Raw genomic sequence first — 8,630 nt, 5'->3', positions numbered from 1 at the left:
AGTAATATTTCAGCTACATACTAGCTGTTTTGTCTGATTTGGGCTTTTAAAAAAGTTTTTAAGACTGTTTTGGAGTTAGGGTAATATTTACACACAGCTACAGTAGATGCTAGCTGTTTTGGATAACCCAAGTTTTTTTTTCTTTTTCTTTTAAGCTAATTTGGCATTTAGCTAATATTTTAGCTGGCAATCAGCTTCAGCGTTTACAACTATTAATTTCAGCATCTTCAACTATCGGCACTAGCATCTTCTGCAGCCATATTCAGCTTACAGAATTCACACTAGCATTATCACAGGTAATGCTATATATCTAGTTCATAATTGTGTTAAAAAAAATTCGTTTTTAAAGTTTTAAAAATGTAGTTTTAGAGTGTTCAATAAATATTTATCCTGTCTTGCCCGCGACCTAAGGTGTGTTTTGGATTTTGGCCCCTTGTGTGATTGTGTTTGACATCCCTGCTTTAACATGTTTTGAGTGATTTTTTGATTTTCACTTCAGGGCCACCGTACTTTGAAGTTCTTGGGCCTCAAACTACAAAAAGGAGAACTTCAAAAGCACAGAAAGGTCCTGGATCTACCAGTGTACACATGCTGTACATCACAGTGTTGGCCGTCGCGGTGGTGATGTAACAACATGACACATTACAAAGACACACAACTGAGCACGGCTCTCAACCACTGAACCGACGAGCGAAAAACCCGGACAACATCTGCAGCCTTTTCCAGGTGAGAGTGCGTCTCCCTCTCACCCGCCGCCGCCTGCTGCTCCGATCATGAGAGACACCCTGTCCTGGAAAGCGATCTGAGGGAGCAAAGAGAAGCCACGCTGCTTTTCATTAAAAATTCATCCTGTTCCTTACAGCTTCAGGAATACAGACACATGAAGGTGAGCGCTCACACATCCACACAACCGCAGAAGAGAGGGGGAGGAGAGCGGCAGCATGCTTCACTGGAAATTACATCATCCTCCTCAGTGGACACACCAACACCTCATCTATCCTCGTCCGCGTCGGGATGCAGCGACGGAGACGCTGGCAGCTTCATTTGGTCCAAATTCCCTGATCTGCTGATGAGCAAGGCATTCACATCTTTGCCTTAATCCAGGTGAAAATCAGCAGCAGCGTCAGCAGTTTGGCTTTGTCTCAGAGTCACATCACTAAATGAATAATTGAGCGTCAGCTTTTCCTTGACACCAAGTTTAGATCATTCCTTCTCGAAGAGATTTGAGAAGCTAACAATTGGATGTGCCAATGAATAACAAATAAAACAACAGAAGTCTGGCATACATTTAAAATGACATTCTGACTTATCGGTCAATGTCAAAGAAACGTCTGTGGAGCCTTTTGAGGAGTAAAGCCGTTTTACGCCCTAATATATGTGTTGAACGAGTGAGGATATAAGCAGGTCTGGGGGGTCTTCAGGTGGAAACTCTCAAACATTTAGTGTTTTGTTGAGTTTCAGCGTCTTAGCTCTTTTTTTTCACCCGAACCCCATCATTTTTAAACACAAGTAGCAGAAAAAACAGCAAAAAAACAATATCAACTACGGGTTAACTCAAACTATTATCTTGACAAATACCAGGTTCCAATATAGAGATGAGAAGAAGTAAAGAAGGAGAGATGAGAAAAATGAAAGTGAACGAAGGAGAAAATGTGTCCATTGAGAAGTTACCATGAACTCTACCCGACTAGTTTAAGATTATTGGCAACACCAGCCTCCAAAGAAGAGATGAGCAAACGGAAAAGAAGAAGGAGACAAATTTAGAACACTAAAGCTGCATTCACACTAGACATGTTTGTGAATCAAATTCACGTCGACCGCCCCTCTTTTGCCGCACGACAAATTTACTGCTCGACTCTTCTCCTGGGCTGCACGGTGGCGCAGTGGTTAGCGCTCTCGCCTCACAGCGAGAAGGCCCCGGTTCGAATCCCGGCTGGGACCTTTCTGTGTGGAGTTTGCATGTTCTCCCCGTGCATGCGTGGGTTTTCACCGGGGACTCCGGCTTCCTCCCACCGTCCAAAAACATGCTTCATAGGTTAATTGGTGACTCTAAATTGCCCCTAGGTGTGAATGTGAGAGTGAATGTGTGTGTGATTGAGGCCCTGCGACAGACTGGCGACCTGTCCAGGGTGTACCCCGCCTTCGCCCATCAGTAGCCGGGATAGGCTCCGGCACCCCCGTGACCCCGAAAGGGAAGAAGCGGTCAAGAAGATGGATGGATGGATGGACTCTTCTCCTAAAATGTCCTACGCCAACATATTTCTGGACTTCAATCATTGCCACTTCATGGAAAACGTGGATGATGTTGAGCGAGTAGCTTGGGTTTGTTTACAGAGGCGCCGGCAAGCATATCCCCATGTCTGGGTTCACCAGATTGTTCAGAGACACTCACAGTATGTCAGTTTCACCATGATGATGGCGTTTTAGACATTACTTCCGCCTGTCTTTGGCTTAGTTCGAAGAATTTCTGTCCCGCACTCGAGAGGGGAAAAATAAAAATTGCTGGAGCAATGATAAAAAAATAGCCGCTGGGCCAATTCTGGCTCATCGCATGCAATGCTTTTAATGTCCCTGAGAAATAAATAAAATTGAAAGTAAAATTGTTCGCGGCACGGCTGACTACCGTAGCGGGTCCGATCGCTCCAGCTCCATGGGCTCTGCGACAAGCTGGCGACCTGTCCAGGGTGTATCCGGCCTTTGCCCAACAGTAACCGGGACAGTCTCCAGAAACCCCAGCGGGATAGGAAAACGGATGGCAGTTGATCCTCACATTGAGGCGCCATATTGGATTTGCTTTCTACCTGCTGATCAAGTCTCTATAAAAGTACCCAAAGCTGAGTTCCTGATTGGTTGATGCGTTGTGTTAACCTCACCAAACCTCAGATTTTTAATGTCTTAACATGCCGCGTCTGCCGCCCAAATTGTGACAGTGAAATTACGCAGCTGCTGGACTAAACCGCCACACCTGATACCAGAATTGCGCCACAGAAATTTTGTCTGCAACATTTTGCACCAGGCTGCACCCTTGGCTAAATGCCACCCTAGGCAGAACAATAGGTTTGGCGCCCCCTGCAGGGTCTTAAATACAGATGTCCCAGGTGAGACTTGTATTGATATACGATGCGTTTGTAGGCAGACGCACTAACTGACTGTGCCACCATTCAGCTAATGCTTCAGAGGAGAGTCGGGAGATTTCAACTGTTAAAGGTGTTGGGGGGGTTGGGCACTAGATCACCAGTTAAATTTTAATCCCCTTTAATCCCAAATGCAGAAAAAAAAATTTAGAAGTAAAACAGACAAACCTCTGCTATGAGCCCGTTTCCTCCTCTTCCTTTTTTCATCCTTAAAGTTTTAAAGAGGTACTAACAGCGGCACTGTTTTATATATATATATTAGAGCTGTCAGGCGATTAAAATCTTTAATCGCGATAATCGCATTGTCCAGAGTTAACTCGCGATTAATCGCAAATTTACATGTGGCCTTTTTTTAAGGAAAAAAAATGTGTGGTTCGTGGAATTTAGCAGTTCTACATTAATTATGAAAACAAGAATGACAAAATTAATAGTTTTCATCAGAAATACTTTATTTTGTAACATTGTATTGAGATAAACTTCCTTAACAATAAAAGGCTGTAACATAAAATGCCTAACAAAAGCCCAAGTGCAAGTGAAGGGCATTTTAAATTCTAAACTTCAATCAACGTTCAGTAAAATAAAATAAAAAACATCAAAAATAACATTTCCATAACACTTTCATGTTCATTTTTTGTCAGGACCAAATCTTTTCCTCCTCTGCTGAACTACAGTAATAAATGAAATAAAGATTTATCATTTCCAATTAACTTTTGTTTTTTTAAAACATTAAAAACTGAGAAAAGCGGGATACACTGTGGACAGTTTGATAGTCTGTTACTGCCGCCGCATTCTCTGGCTGCAGCTCGATTAAGTCTATGGCAGCGACGAGTCCAGCGGAGCTCACGGATGAATATGCCGGCAGACAGACCGCTATGCTGGGGCTGGATCACGCTTAAACCTCCAGAACATTTAAAACGTCCCCCGGTGCGTTTGCTGTTCGGAACGTCGGGGGTCCGCAGCTCTCGGGACGCGGCGCCGGACGCGAGCCGGTACCACCAGACGTGGTACTGGACGCGAACCGGAGCCGGGTTAGGGTGCAGGAGCTCTCCAGGTCCTAGCGCCGGGCTGGTTCTAGCTAGCAGCTCGGTGGTTGGAGACCTGCCGGTGATCTCGTGAGAGCAGCCGGTGAGTTAGAGGACGATGAGGGACGCCCGCGCGCGCGGTATGGAAAGGCACGTATGAGAAAATCCCATTGACTGTAAAAATAATGGACTTATCGGACTATGAGGTCCCCCCATTATATACAGTCTATGGAAAATCCGCGATTAATGCGTCAAAAAAATTGTCGGCGTCAAGCACACGTCAGATTAATGCGTTTTTAACGCGACAAATCTGACAGCCCTAATATATATATATATATAACATCATTGTTTTTTGGCACCTCCTCCAGCACATGCCGCCCTAGGCAGCCGCCTAGGTTGCCTATGCCCAGGGCCGGCCCTGGTCTACACATTGACCTAACATTGAAACCCAACGTCCCTGCTGTGCAAATTGCGTCTGGTGAACGCAGCATAAAAACTTGCAAGAAAAAAAACAGGAAACTCTTTAACATTCCCTTTTTACGTAACTAACATAACTCCAGTGGATTCTGAGGCAGCTTTGTGTCGTTATGCAACACTTTAGGTTAGTAATATGTTGCATATTGGGGCAAAGCTGATGTAAAAAAAAGTTTGTGTTATTTTTGGTGTTAAAGGGTTAACAAGCATCCCTTCATAATCCAACAGACACCTCCAGCATCTCAGTTTAACCCCCAAACCCAGAGGAGGCACCAGTACAAGCAAGAAAAAGCCAAAAAGAAAACTTTCAGGGTTTACTTCAGTCGTTAAACTCAGGTTAAACGCGACGCATTCAGGTTAAGCTCAAGCAGCGTCTAAGCAAGTTAAACTTGAACCATGTGCACATAAACGCACCACCCTAAGAAGAGAGGTGCACCACCCCGACTCCACCCACACTCCTCAGCTCCTCGCTGGAAGTTGAAGTCGTCCTTTCCTCGCCTCCTTGTCATCTTTGAATTGAAGCCGTTTTCCAGCAGTCTCGCTGACAGATACGGTCTCATTACAACTGTTTGTTGTCCCAACAGCACCATTTGCTGTGACAATTGGGTCTGCCAGGCCTGTCGACTGCAGTAAATACTCACTCTGGAGAGCAGTAAACACGACCATCTGAGCGGCGTCGCGCTGACAGGAGGCTCTGATGTCCTCGGAGCCCCAAAGGCCAAAATGGCGCCTCGGGGGGCTTTAACATGGCCACCCAAGGACATGAAAACAGCAGCTGCAACTTTTAGTCAGAGCCCAGATTATGCTAGCTCATACAGCAGATCTCATATTAAAGAAGGAGGCAAAGTTGCTTGTGATCCACACATGTAATCTACTTATTAAGATAATGTTCATATAGAGGAAGTACAGAAATGGCCGCCTCAAAAGTTTGTTCCAGCAAAATAATTTTATGCTTACCTTGGTTTAGTTTGAGTCACTTAAACCAAAAGTTTCTCAAAATGGGTAATTATGTTGATAATAAATCCTGACCTTAATTTGTCTAAACGGTGATGCTAAAAATAACTACACTGTAAAAATAACAGAAAATAACTGGCAGTTGCAGCTGTTTGGACTAAAATACTTTTTATCTGCGTATTTTTTCCTCTAGTAATTTTAACTGAAAAGTTTTCTTGATGTAAATTGTATATTGTGATGTGTTTTCTATCTACCTTTGTATTTCTCTACTTCCTTAAATAAAGGTTAAATAAAAAAATAATAATCTAATTTCCTATTTTTTTTTTTTATAAACAAGCAGTTATTACATTTTTTTTAAATAAATCTATGGATTAATTTTGTAGATTTGATGCCCGATACCGCAGTTCTATACGGAGGCCCTAAAAAAAATCAAAATAAAAAAAAAGAAATTCTGGTACTATGTTTTTTTTTTCTTCTGAAAATCAAGCAAAAAAATGTTTGCACCAGATAGTGATCAGATATTTTTTTTTGTTTTTTAGAAAACACAGCAAAACTAAATAACTGTATTTATTTATTTATTTTTTACATCTTTGATGTCCCTCTAGGGGCTCCGTAATTTTACCAAAATTTGGTCCCATATTATAGAACACTACAAATTTTAAGGTTAATTTATTAATATTACATGTTATAATAAAAAAAAATTAAAATTATATTTCACCAAAAATATTGACTGTCTAGCAGCAATGTGAGACTACACAGCATTAGATAGATACTTTATCACAGACTCAAGGACAAAGATGCAGCAGATAAGACTTAAATAAAATAAAATAAAATAAAAAAACATAAAAAAAACAATAAAAAGAAAAACTCATGATAATACCGATATTATAGCCAATAGTACAAGAGCAAAAAGGGCATTGAAAGGTTGTTGCATTATAACATTATTTTGTTAAATGTATTCAATTTATTCTGCCAATCACTGCTGCCTATTTTTCCTGTAAAAATTGAAACTTTTTTGTCTTTTTCATCTTGTTTTTAAAGATACAGTCATATCAAAATACTTTATCTGTATTTATTAACCCCTTTATTTAACCAAGATGCATTTTATGAGTTCTGGATACAAGAATTAATTTAGTTATTATAATTTTTAAAAAGTTAGTTTGATAGGGGTGGGATTATATAAGTTCACTTCCTCCCACTCCTTTTCAAGCAGTTGATCAAACACTATATATAATTGCTTTATTTAATGAATCAAATGTGACAAAAGTCTGTCTTTGTTTTTGTTTCTTATCAATGCATTTCATTGTTTCTGTAATGAGTTTGGAAAATCTGCATGATTTTTTGTTTTGTTTTGTATTGTCTATAATTTATGATTGAAACAAACCCAAATCAATACTGAATCCGTACTAAACAGTGTTTACCAATCCTGATCCAGAAACATTTGGATGTTTAACTTTTTTGTTGAGGCCTCATAAATGTTTAAATCTGCTTATTAGCTTTTCCAAGGCCTGATAGGAACTTTTCAGAAGTGATTTTTTTAATCTAAAGTTAGTTAGTTCATCAGTTAGAGGTTAATGCTACAAATAATACCAGAACAAATTCCCGCCTGTCGCTGCCTCTGCTCTGTGACGCAGAATAACCATCGTCTGAATTTATTTGCATCAAAAATAGTGAACATCAACCGCCAGAGATGTCAGACACCTAAAAAGTCACATATTTGCATTTCAAATGAAATGACACATGAATTATCAGGAGCCATCTGCATGGGATCACCTTCACCGTCTTTCAACTTCGCCGTGGAGCTCCATCGGGTCGCTCCTTCCCTTCCTCCTCTTCTTCACTCCTCCATCTGTCGCTTCCTGACTCGGCCGTGCTGGCGTAACCTCCAGCCGCCCTCCTCTGCCCTCCACCCACAGGAACCTCTAATCTACGCCTCACCTCGGTTGAGGCTTCAGACTTCAAGTCTTTTGTTTTGTTTTTTTTCCTTGGCTTGTACAATGGTGGCCGAGCTGTCAGCAGCTCTCCCACTGGGTGCTAAGAGGGCTTTGCAGAGGTGGCAACATCTCTGTCTCCTCTCCTCAGCTCCGTTTGTTAAAAACTGTCCTATAAAGATTGAGCTTAATGACAGAGTTCATCGCTCAAATACTGAAATTTGGTTCAGAGTAAAATAAATTGCATTTACTTTGAAAATCTTAAGAACAATTAAAATAAAAGTTGATTGAAGTTGAGTTTGTGCTGTAACACAATTACTGATCAACAGGACTAATGTTTATTTTTTACATTTCATTGTAAATAAAACAAATCATTTTTAGAAAATACATGTAAATAATTTGTTATAAAGAATACAGAAAAAAACATAAAGTTTGTATAAATACTATTTCTCAATTAAATAAATCAGATCTCAAAATGAAATGAAAATGTTTAAAATCTCTTATAAACAATAAAACCTTTTTTACATAATTCATGTTGTCGGCTTTTACTATCGTGCTGTGGATTTTCTTGTTGTGTTGTGGCTTTTGTCATTGTGCTTCTGCTTTTGCCATCGTATTGTCATTGTGTTTCAACTTTTGTCATTGTCTTGTGACTTTTGCTGTTGTGCTTTGGCTTTTATCATTGTGTTGTTGGCATTTGTTGTCTTTTTGTGGTTCTTGTTGTTATGCTTCAACTTTTTTCATTGTGTTGTCGGCTTTTGCCATTGTGCTTCCACTTTTGTTGTCGTGTTGTGGCTTTTGTTGTTCTGCTCTGGCTTATGTAATTGTGTTGTCAGCTTTTGTTGTTGTGTTGTGGCTTTTGTTTGCATGCTTCAGCTTTTGTGGTCATCATGTTGTGGCTCTAGTTGTTGCGCTTTGGCTTTTGTCATTATATTGTCTTCTTTTGTTGCTGTATTGTGGCTTTTTTTGTTATGTCGTGGCTTTTGTCGTTGTGCTTTGGTTTTTGTTTTTGTGCTATCTGCATTTGTCATCGTATTGTCAACTTTTTGTCATGGTGCTTCGGCTTTCTCGTCGTGTTGTGACTTCTGTTCTTGTGCTTTGGCTTTATCATTGTG

General features: G+C 40.5%; 1 protein-coding gene and 1 long non-coding RNA gene across 2 annotated transcripts in view; one reads left to right on the top strand and one right to left on the bottom strand.

Annotated features, from left to right (window-relative positions):
- cacng2a (calcium channel, voltage-dependent, gamma subunit 2a) overlaps positions 1-8,630 on the bottom strand; it is an 85,308-nt gene that overhangs the window by 59,447 nt on the left and 17,231 nt on the right. The gene's annotated exons all lie outside the window — the stretch shown is intronic.
- The window catches only part of LOC112146377, a 23,887-nt gene that overhangs the window by 13,781 nt on the left and 1,476 nt on the right, over positions 1-8,630 (top strand). Inside the window, exons 3-4 of the long non-coding RNA XR_002919258.2 lie at positions 500-726; positions 863-1,104. This is a non-coding gene — a long non-coding RNA (uncharacterized LOC112146377). The remainder of the gene's footprint in view (positions 1-499; positions 727-862; positions 1,105-8,630) is intronic.

The sequence above is a fragment of the Oryzias melastigma genome, linkage group LG8 (assembly GCF_002922805.2).
Source record: "Oryzias melastigma strain HK-1 linkage group LG8, ASM292280v2, whole genome shotgun sequence".
Taxonomy (NCBI): Eukaryota; Metazoa; Chordata; class Actinopteri; order Beloniformes; family Adrianichthyidae; genus Oryzias; species Oryzias melastigma.
The sequence above is the reverse complement of the archived record's forward strand: the minus strand, read 5'-3'. Positions and strand labels throughout refer to the sequence as shown.